Consider the following 11,340-nt stretch of genomic DNA (forward strand, 5'->3'; position numbering starts at 1 on the left):
CCAAGCTTTGTAGCACGGTACAGTCTATAGAGGATGTGCATAAGTTACAAGATGACTTGGATAGACTAAGTGTCTGGGCATCCACTTGGCAAATGAGGTTCAATGTGGATAAATGTAAAGTTATGCATCTGGGTACTAAAAACCTGCATGCATCGTATGTCTTAGGGGGGATTAAACTGGCAGAGTCACTGGTAGAGAAGGATCTGGGTGTACTTGTAGATCATAGACTACAGAATAGCATGCAATGTCAGGCTGCTGCTTCCAAAGCCGGCAGGATATTGTCATGTATAAAAAGAGGCATGGACTCAAGGGACAGGGACATAATACTCCCCCTTTATAAAGCATTGGTACGGCCTCACCTGGAATATGCTGTTCAGTTTTGGGCACCAGTCCATAAAAGGGACACTGCGGAGCTGGAAAGGGTGCAGAGACGTGCGACTAAACTAATATGGGGCATGGAACATCTTAGCTATGAGGAGCGATTAAAGGAGTTACAATTGTTTAGTATTGAGAAGAGACGTTTAAGGGGGGATATGATAAACAAATATAATAAATGGCCCATACAAAAAATATGGAGAAAAACTGTTCCAGGTTAAACCCCCCCAAAGGACGAGGGGGCACTCCCTCCGTCTGGAGAAGAAAAGGTTTAGTCTAAAGGGGCGACACACCTTCTTTACCGTGAGGACTGTGAATTTATGGAACGGTCTACCTCAGGAACTGGTCACAGCAGGAACAATTAACAGCTTTAAAACAGGATTAGATACATTCCTGGAACAAAGTAACATTAATGCTTATGAAGAAATATAAAATCCCATCCCTTCCCCAATATCGCGCCACACCCCTACCCTTCAATTCCCTGGTTGAACTTGATGGACTTATGTCTTTTTTCAACCGTACTAACTATGTAACATGTAATACCTCCCTGTACTGTAGGGGACGCTACCAGACACCAGTCAGTGCATACACTTTAGTAATACATGTAAAGAGTAGTACAGAACATGTAATACCTCCCTGTACTGTAGGGGGTGCTACCAGACACCAGTCAGTGCATACACTTATCTAGGGATGAGCAAATCGAATCTGACGAATCCAAATTAATTACGAATTTCAGGAAACATTTGATTTGCAACGAATGTGAATATATCTGCAATTCGATTGCGCGAATTGCTTCATTAAACTCCATTTAGTGCGGTCCAGGCTCCAGGGCATCTAAAATGGTTGATCCACATGTGAGGACATGAGGCAAGGAATCCTGGGAAGGCGGGAACAAGGTTAGGCCGGATGACCCTGAATCACATGCAGCATGCAGCCTATAAGCAGCCAGCCACCCCTGTGATGTCACAGCCCTATGTAATCTACAGCCAACTTGCGGCCAGTCACATCAATGTTTTATTTCAGAGAGATAGAGAGGGACAGACAGTGCTGTGTGTTGCACAGAAAAGCATTTTTACAGCAGCGATTCACCCCCCAGTCACTACAGCACTCTATTACAGAGAGGGACAGAGAGCAATGTGTTGCACAGTGTGTTGCACAGAACAGCAGTGATTCACCTCAAGCCCAAATCCTGCCTAGAAGCACTGATAGGGAAGGGAGTGAGATTGAATGAGAAAGTGCAATTTTGGGTGTAGTGCACAGTGACTGTGTGCTGCAGCACTGGTGTGTACTGCTGGTGTTGTACACAAATACTTTTTTAAGCGTACTGGAGCGCATTTTTCTCCCCCCATAAGGGCATACTACATACATACATCTAAATGGTGTGCTATTTTGTTCCTGTTAAAGTCTTTAGGGCCTAGATTCTGTGAAAGGCCAGGCAAAAGTACACACCTGCTGGTGTTGTAGACAAATACTGTTTTAAGCGTACTGGAGCATATTGTACTCCCCTCATATACTCACTAAATATGTCTGGCAGAGAAGTGCCAGTACATGCACAGAGGAGTGGCAGAGGCCTAAATTAATCAGGCAGATGTCGCAGCAGACTAGGGGTGGGTGGCAGCAGGAGTAGCAGTGAGAGGCCTGATCTCCCGGTATCAGCTAGTAGTCGTGTCTCGACCAACAACCCATCTGCCGTCGTCGATTGGTTTACATGCTCATCCACTTCAACAAAAGTGAAATCTGACAACCCCTGTCAACAGTCTGTGGGTTCCTCAGACACAACCCTCAGTTGGCATGGCCCAGGAGCAGTCCATGTCCTCCCATTGCCTCTGTCCTGTACTGTTCCCTCCCCCACAGAAGTATCTTATGCTGTGGGTTCAGCTCCACTATTTAGTGAGGACTATCTAGAGGACAGTCAGCAGCTACTGCCCAGCCAAGAAGTGGAGGAGACATTCGCCACTTCCACCGCTAGGCAGGCAAGTAGTGATGATGAGGGTGGCGTGGGAGGTGGTGTTGCGAGCGTTCAGGCTCCTGAAGCAGACACTGTTGAGGAACCTGAGGAGAACATCATTGACGTGCAGACACAACTCGATGAAGATGAAGCTGATCAAACTTGGGAGCCAGGTGCAGAAGGGGCTTCATCATCATCAGGAGAAGAGGGTTGCAGGTTGCCCGTGAGGCAGCAGCTGAGCCAGCAAGGTGCTAGCATGGTTGGCATTCAGCATGGTGGCAGAAGTGGAAAGTCTGAAGTCAAACGTGCCGGGGGAAGACCACCTGCTTCGCAGCAGCCTACCTTCCCGGGAGGTAGTGAAACAGGGGTTCCTGGAATCGGCGGCTGTAGCAGTTAGTCAGTGCGGACTGTTGGTGCAAAAGTCAGCTACTTAGCGGTGTGGCTGTTTTTCATTAAGCATCCGAAGGAGGTCAACATGGCCACATGCAAGATGTGTCGGCAGAAGGTGAAGCGTGGCCAGGGTCCCAATGTTGGCACCACGACCCTGCGTCAACATATGCAGCGTCACCATAAAGTGGCCTTGGAGAACCCTGGCTTCGATGTGGTGTCCAGCCTGCTGCATCACGTAGTGGCACGCCGCTCCCTGTTTCAGCCAGCCAAGGCTCCACCACCTCAGGCGAAGGGAGCTGTGTGTCATACCCATCTTCTGTCACTCCAGATGCTCCTGCTCCTCCTACTTTGAGTCAGTCATTCCGCCAGCAATCCATCGGCGAAGCCATGTCCAAGAGACAACAGTATGTGCCCACTCATCCAAGTTGCTGGTGCGGCAGTCCCTCCCTTTTCAAGTGGTGGACTCTGCACCTTTCAGAGAACTGATGGCTTATGCCGAGCCGAGCTAGAGAGTCCCAAGCCGTCATTTCTTTGCGAAGAAGGCAGTACCAGCCCTACACAATTTAGTAGAACAGAAGGTGGACCAGTCCTTGAGCCTGACGGTGTGTACCAAAGTGCACAGCAGCGTCAACTTGTGTAGCTGTAACTACGGTCAGGAAAAATACATGTCCTTTACGGCTCAAGGCTCCTGCACAGCCACAACAGCAACTTGGACAGATCACGCCACTTCCGCCTCCACACTCTCAGGCCGTTGGTCCTGTGATAGTGTGCGACTCTTCCTCCTCATCCTCCACTGTGTCCTCAGCCTCCACTGCACGGACAAGTCTCAGTGCCCCTCCAGCATACCATGTGTGCAGGGCTCGGCGGTGTCAGGCTGTTCTTACCATGGTTTGCCTTGGCGAACCGAGTCACACAGGGGAAGAACTGCTAGAAGTGATTCCTCAAGAAATCGAATCATGGCTTACTCCATGAAAACTGGAAATGGGAACCATGGTGTCCGACAACGGGAAGAACAACTTGTCTGCTCTGCAACAAGGAAGCCTGAGACATGCGCCCTGCATGGCACACGTGTTCAATCTGGTTGTCAAGTGGTTCCTGAAGTGTTCCTCCAATCTGCAAGACATCATAACAATGGGAAGGAAACTTTGCATGCGCTTCAGCCACTTATACACCGCAAAGCACACCCTCCTTGTGCTGCAGCGTCAATGTCAACCAGTGGCAGCTCATACGTGACACCTGCTGTTTGCTCAGGCCCTTTGAGGAAGCCACATTATTAGTCAGTTGCTACGATGACGGGATGAACAACGTCATTCCACTGCTTCATCTACTACAACACATGTTGGAAACAATGGCTGGTCTGGGCATTGGAGACATCTGACAGGAGAGGAGGAGCAGGAGCAGCTAGAGGGTTATGAGGAAGGCGAGACAGAGGACCCAGACACACCGTGGCAGTATCCAGTGGAGTTGGAGGCAAGGAGTCCCTCCGAGTCACTTGTACAATGGCACGATGCATGCTCACTTGCTTGCACAGTGACAGCCGAATTGTCACCATTTGGCAGCGGGATGACTTCTGACTCTCCACCTTATTGGACCCTCACTACCGGCACAAAATGGGGGCCTTTTTTTACACCCACTGAGAGGGAGGACAAATTGACCTACTACAGAGACATCCTATGTAGTCAGTTGGCCGATGCCTATGTGCGCCATCGTCCATCCTCTCGCAGCTCTGACTCGGGGGCCCCTATGCACTCACCTTCCACTGCCATGGCTGCTGGGGAGGGGTGGGGTGGCAGAAGCAGTACCAGCTCCATCAGCAGCAGTCTACATTCGATGATGAGTACCTTTCTTCACTCCCATAGTAAAGCAACTCATCAGCAGCAGGTAGACCTGGAGCGGGATCTGAACCAGCAGGTGGTGGCATACCTTGACATGGCCATGCCAACAAACCTTGAAGATCCGCTGGACATCTGGGCAGCCAAACTTGATTTGTGGCAGCAACTAGCAGAGTTTGCCCTGGAAAAGCTGTCCTGCCTGGCCAGTAGTGTGCTATCAGAGCGGGTGTTTAGTGCAGCCGGGGCCATAGTCACCCCAAGGCGAACTCGTCTGTCCACTAAAAATGTGGAGAGACTGACCGTTGTGAAGATGAATCAGGCATGGATCAGCCAGGATTTCCACCCCCCAATGCCTGATGCATCAGAGTAGATTGACCATGGTGCTACACCAACACCTCACAATTATGGATAGTGCTAAACATATTTAACCCCTTAAGGACCCAGGGCTTACAGGTATGCCCTGATGTCCTGGGACTTAAGGACCCAGGGCGTACCTGTAAGCCCGTGGGAATTCCGGTCCCCGCCGCGTGCCGGGTGAGGACCGGACTGGGATGCCTGCTGAAATCATTCAGCAGGCACCCCGTGCAAACCGCTGGGGGGGTCTGAGACCCAACTGCCGAAAATTGCAGATCATCGATTTGCGGCTATTCCGGGTCAATCGGGTCTCCGATGACCCCGAAAAAAAGGGTAATAGGTGCCATCCGACACGGCACCTATCACTCTTTAGCAGCAGGAGTAAGGTGGCATTGGTGCCACCTCACGATCGTCCTGATTCATGGGCCGTTACTGGCCGACGGATCAGGACGCCTGCTGCGGGGGTGTCCATAATTGCACCTGCTCCACCCCTACTCCAGAGGGCGAGAGCGGGTGCCGGGAGTGTGTACCTGTAGTGGGGGCCCCTGATCCCCGGCATCGGTGGCAGGATAGGGGCCCCCAGAGCAGAGACAGCGGCGGTGGCAGGATGACAGGCAGGATGTGCGCAGCAGCAGGAGGTAAGCCGTGCCTCCTGCTGTTGCCTAGCAACAAAAGGGCATGCTGGGAGTTATGGTTGTGAAACAGCAGAAGGCACAACTACAATTCCCAGCATGCCCTTTGGTAGATTGTGCATGCTAGGGGTTGTAGTTAGGTAACAGCTGGAGGCACATTTTTTCAATGAAAAAGTATTCCTCCAGCAACTGAATAACTACAACCCCCAGCATGCACAAACTACCAAAGGGCATGCTGGGAGTTGTAGTAGTGTGCCTCCAGCTATTGCATAACTACAAGTCTCAGCATACCCTTCTGCTGTAAGTGCATGCTGAGAGTTGTAGTATTGCAACAGCTGAAGGCACACTGGTTGTGAAACACAGAGCTTGTTACCTAACTCAGTGTTTTGCCTCCAGCTGTTGCAAACTACAACTCCCAGCATGCACTGATAGACCGTACATGCTGGGAGTTGTAGTTTTGCAACAGCTGGAGGCACACTGGTTGCAAAACACGGAGTTACGTAACAAATTCTCAGTGTTTTACAACCAGTGTGCCTCCAGCTGTAGCATAACTACAACCCCCAGCATGCACGGACAGCCAAAGGGCTTGCTGGAAGTTGTAGTTTTGCAGCAGCTGGAGGCTTGCTCCCCTCCATGTGAATGTACAGGCTTTAATGTGAGTTTCAGGCTGCAAGTTTGAGATGCAGCAAATTTTCCGCTGCAGCTCAAACTCCTAGTGGGAAACTCGCTATAAACCCCTATAAACACTACACTACACCTACACAAAATAAAGGGTAAAACACTAAATATACATATACCCCCTACACAGTTATGCCCCCCCCCCCCCACCCACCCCAATAAAAATGAAAAACATCTCGGACGGCAATGTTTCCAAAACGGAGTCGCCGGCTGCTGCAAAACAACAACTCCAAGTATAGTCGGACAGCCATTGACTGTCCAGGCATGCTGGGAGTTTTGCAACAGCTGAAGGCACCCTGTTTGGAAAACACTGCCGTAGGGTAATTTTGGTATCAGTTGGTTCTTGCATCCAGGTCTGTCCGTATGCAAATCCCTAATTTAGGCCTCAAATGCGCATGGCGCTCTCTCACTTCGGAGCACTGTCGTATTTCAAGGAAACTATTTAGGGCCACATATGGGGTATTTTCATACTTGGGAGAAATTGCCCAACAAGTTTTGTGGGGCTTTTTCTCCTTTCACCAATTATGAAAAGGTAAAGTTGGGGTCTACTCCAGTATGTTATTGAAAGAAAAAAAAAATTTAAACTAACATGCTGGTGTTGCCCCATACTTTTCATTTTCACAAGAGGTAAAAGGAAAAAAAGACCCCCAAAATTTGTAACTCATTTTCTCCTGAGTACGGAAATACCCAATATGTGGACGTAAAATGCTCTGCGGGCGCACAACAAGGCTCAGGAGTGAGAGCACCATGTACATTTGAGGTGATTTGCACAGGAGTGGCTGATCGTTACAGCAGTTCTGATATAAACGCAAGAAAAAAAAAACCACTCACATCTCATCCCATTTTGGAAACGACACCCCTCACGGAACATAACAATGGCTATAGTGAGCCTTAACACCCCACAGGTGTTTGAAGAATTTTCGTTAAAGTTGGACATGAAAATGTTCTATTTTTTCACTAAAATGCTGGTGTTATCCCAGATGGGTAATAGGAAAAAAGCTCCCCCCCCCCCCAAAAAAAAAAATGAGTAACAACGTTCCTTCTGAGTATATAAATACCCCATGTGTGGACGTACAGTGCTCTGTGGTGCACTGCAATGCTCAGAAGAGAAGGAGCGTCATTGGGCTTTTGGAGAGAGAATGTGTCTGGAATTGAAGGCCACATGTGTTTACAAAGCCCCCATGGTGCCAGAACAATGGACCCCCCACATATGTGACCCCATTTTGGAAACTAAAACCCTCAAGGAATGTAACAAAGGATGCAGTGAGCATTTACACCCCACAGGTGTCTGACAGATTTTTTGTCCATGAAAATGAAAAATTTTATTTTTCATTTGCACAGCCCACTGTTCCAAAGATCTGTCAAATGCCAGTGTGGTGTAAATGCTCACTGCACCCCTTATTAAATTCTGTGAGGGGTGTAGTTTCCCAAAATAGGGTCACATGTTGGGGGGTTCACTGTTTTGACACCATGGGGGCTTTGTAAGTGCACATGGCCCCCGACTTCCATTCCAAACAAATTATTTCTCCAAAAGCCCAATGGCGCTCATTCTCTTCTGAGCATTGTAGTTTTCCGCAGAGCACTTTACATCCACATATGGGGTATTTCCATACTCAGAAGAAATGGGGTTAAAAATTTTGGGAGGCTTTTTTTCTCCTATTACCCCTCGTGAAAATGAAAAATTTGGGGTAACACCAGCATTTTAGTGAAAAAAAAATTACATTTTTCATTTTGACATCAAACTTTAGCGGAAGTTTGTCAAAAATCTGTGGGGTGTAAAGGCTCACTGTACCCCTTGTTACATTACTCTAGGGGTGTTGCTTCCCAAATATTGTCCCATGTGGGGCTTTTTTTGCTGTTCTGGCACAAGGGCTTCCTAAATGCTGTGTGCCCCTCAAAAACCATTTCAGCAAAATTTGCTTTGAAAAAGCCAAATGTGGCTCCTTATCTTCTGAACATTGTAGTGCGTCAGCAGAGCACTTTACGTCCACACAAATTTTGGGGTGCATTTTCTCCTATTACCTCTTGTAAAAACAGAATTTTAGTGAAAAAGAAAATTTAATTAAAGCATCCGACTTTAACGAAAAGTCGTCAATCACCTGTGGGGCGTTAAATGGGCACTGTTGTAAAGCATATGTTGTAAAGCATGCATAACCAATAGGTTTTGCAATTGCTTTCATTAGAAAATTTTCAATATTTCATACTGAAAAAGCCAGTCAAACAAATGTCCCCCCCCCCTGCGTGGACACATACTAGTCCTGCTGTGTCCATGCGTCATCACCTATGTCATGGATACACTTCCTTGATTGACAGCTGTGAGTGCAGGGCTGACAGCTGGAGGAAAAATCCTCCCACTGTCATCTTGTGTCCCGCTGCTGTCAGTGAGGACAAGCTGGGAGTTGTAGTTTTGCTAATGCTAGGGAAGATGTAAGCAGACAGCATACTGAAGGAGGGGGCGGAGACCTGCACAGTGAGGCCATGCCCCCTCCCTTTGAGAGGAATTCAGACTAGTGAGCTAAATTAAAAGTGTAATAAATTTAATAAATAAAGGTGCCAGACACATAAAAAAAATAGATGTACATGGTCAGGATTCGGTACTGACAGGTATTTTTGAATTTTTCACCAAGAAATTATGTAAGTATTGATGAAAATTTACCACTATGTTAAAGTAGAATATGTTGCGAAAAATCTATCTCGGTAGCAAATTCATAAATAAAAGCATCCCAGAGTTATTAAAGGGGTACTCCAGCGCTTAGACATCTCATCCCCATCCAAAGGATAGGGGATAAGATGCCTGATCGTGGGGGTCCCGCCGCTGGGGACCCCTGTGATCTTGCACGCCGCACCCCATTATAATCAGTCTCCAGAGCATGTTCGCTTCGGGTCTGATTACTGTCGGTCACAGGGCCGGAGCATTGTGAAGTCACGGCTCCGCCCCCGTGTGACATCACGCTCCGCCCCCTCAATGCAAGCCTATGAGAAAGGGCGTGACAGCCCTGCTTGTCCTCAGTGCAAAGAGCCCTGCTTGTCCTCAGTGTACAGAGCCCTGCTTGTCCTGAGTGTACAGAGCCCTGCTTGTCCTCAGTGTACAGAGCCCTGCTTGTCCTGAGTGTACAGAGCCCTGCTTGTCCTGAGTGTACAGAGCCCTGCTTGTCCTCAGTGCACAGATCCCTGCTTGTCCTCAGTGTACAGAGCCCTTCTTGCCCTCAGTGTACAGAGTCCTGCTTGTCCACAGTGCACATGGCCCGGCTTGTCCTCAGTGTACAGAGCCCTGCTTGTCCTCAGTGCACAGAGCCCTTCTTGTCCTCAGTGCACAGAGCCCTTCTTGTCCTCAGTGTACAGAGTCCTGCTTGTCCTCAGTGTACAGAGCCCTGCTTGTCCACAGAGCCCTTCTTGTCCTCAGTGTACAGAGTCCTGCTTGTCCTCAGTGTACAGAGCCCTGCTTGTCCACAGAGCCCTGATAGTCCTCAGTGCACAGAGCCCTGCTTGTGCTCAGTGCAGAGCCCTGCTTATCCAAGTGCACAGATCCCTGTTTGTCCTCAGTGCACCGAGCCCTTCTTGTCCTCAGTGTACAGAGCCCTGCTTGTCCTTAGTGTACAGAGCACTGCTTGTCCTCAGTGTACAGAGCCCTGCTTGTCCCCAGTGTACAGAGTCCTGCTTGTCCACAGTGCACATGGCCCGGCTTGTCCTCAGTGTACAGAGCCCTGCTTGTCCTCAGTGCACAGAGCCCTTCTTGTCCTCAGTGCACAGAGCCCTTCTTGTCCTCAGTGTACAGAGTCCTGCTTGTCCTCAGTGTACAGAGCCCTGCTTGTCCACAGAGCCCTTCTTGTCCTCAGTGTAGAGTCCTGCTTGTCCTCAGTGTACAGAGCCCTGCTTGTCCACAGAGCCCTGATAGTCCTCAGCGTACAGATCCCTGCTTGTCCTCAGTATACAGAGTCCTGCTTGTCCTCAGTGTACAGAGCCCTGATTGTCCTCAGTGTACAGAGCCCCGCTTGTACTCAGTGCACAGAGCCCTGCTTGGCCTCCGTGTACAGCACCCTGCTTGTCCACCAACACTTCCTGTATTTGGTCTCCTCATAGAGACACACAGGCAATAGCTGTAGAAACAAAAATATACAAATTTTATAAGCAATGTAAATTACAAATATACATCAGGGATGTGGAAATTAAAAAAATAAACTACTTGATCAAGGGACTAAAGCGGAACACATTCTACTTGTCCCTCAAGAAAATCCACTTGTCCTGATAGATAAAATAATTTCAACCAAAATAGTACGAAAATAGGGTCTTTATTAGTTTTTGCACTTTAGTTTTTCCTCCTCGTCCTATAACAGCCATAACACTTATTTTTCCATCTACAGACCCATGTGAGGCTTGTTTTTTGCGGGGAAGTATACTTTGTAATGACACCTTTCATTTTTCCATAACTTATGGTCTGAAAATTGTAATAATTATTATTATAATTTTTTTTAAACTTTTTAATTTAAAAAAGAAAATCCCTGACCCCTATAATATTTTTATTTTTCCGTATACTTGGCTGTATGAGGGCTCATTTTTTGGGCCGTAATATACTGTTTGTATCGGTACCATTTTGGCATTGATCAGACTTTTTGGACACTTTTTTACTTTTATTTTTTCTGGGATATGATGTTATGAACATAAAAAGCAATTCTGTCATTTTTTTTTTTTTTTTACGTTAACGACATTTACCGTACGGGATATAAAATGTTATTTTTTAATAGTTCAGTCAATTATGCACGCCCCAATACCAAATATGTTTATTTTTATTATGTTTACATATTTTTATATGGAAAAGGGGGGTGATATGAACTTTTAGGGTTCGTTCACACGGGCGGATTTATTTGCGGGTTTCCCTCTGCGTATTTGTAAGGTGGCAGGCTCTTCTCAGCTGTCCGCAGCAGATTTTCCGAGGAGGAATTTACACTGCAGAAAATCCACCGCAAGCCCCACTGAAGTCAGAAGGGTCTGCGGCAAATTTTCCGCTGCGGAAAATCCGTTGCGGAAAATCTGCTGCAGACAGCCGAGAAGAGACCGCCCCCTTTCAAATATGCAGAGGGAAACCTGCAAATAAATCTGCCCGTGTAAACGTACTCTTAATATGGAAGGGGTT

This window comes from Hyla sarda, chromosome 6 (assembly GCF_029499605.1).
Source record: "Hyla sarda isolate aHylSar1 chromosome 6, aHylSar1.hap1, whole genome shotgun sequence".
Lineage (NCBI taxonomy): Eukaryota > Metazoa > Chordata > Amphibia > Anura > Hylidae > Hyla > Hyla sarda.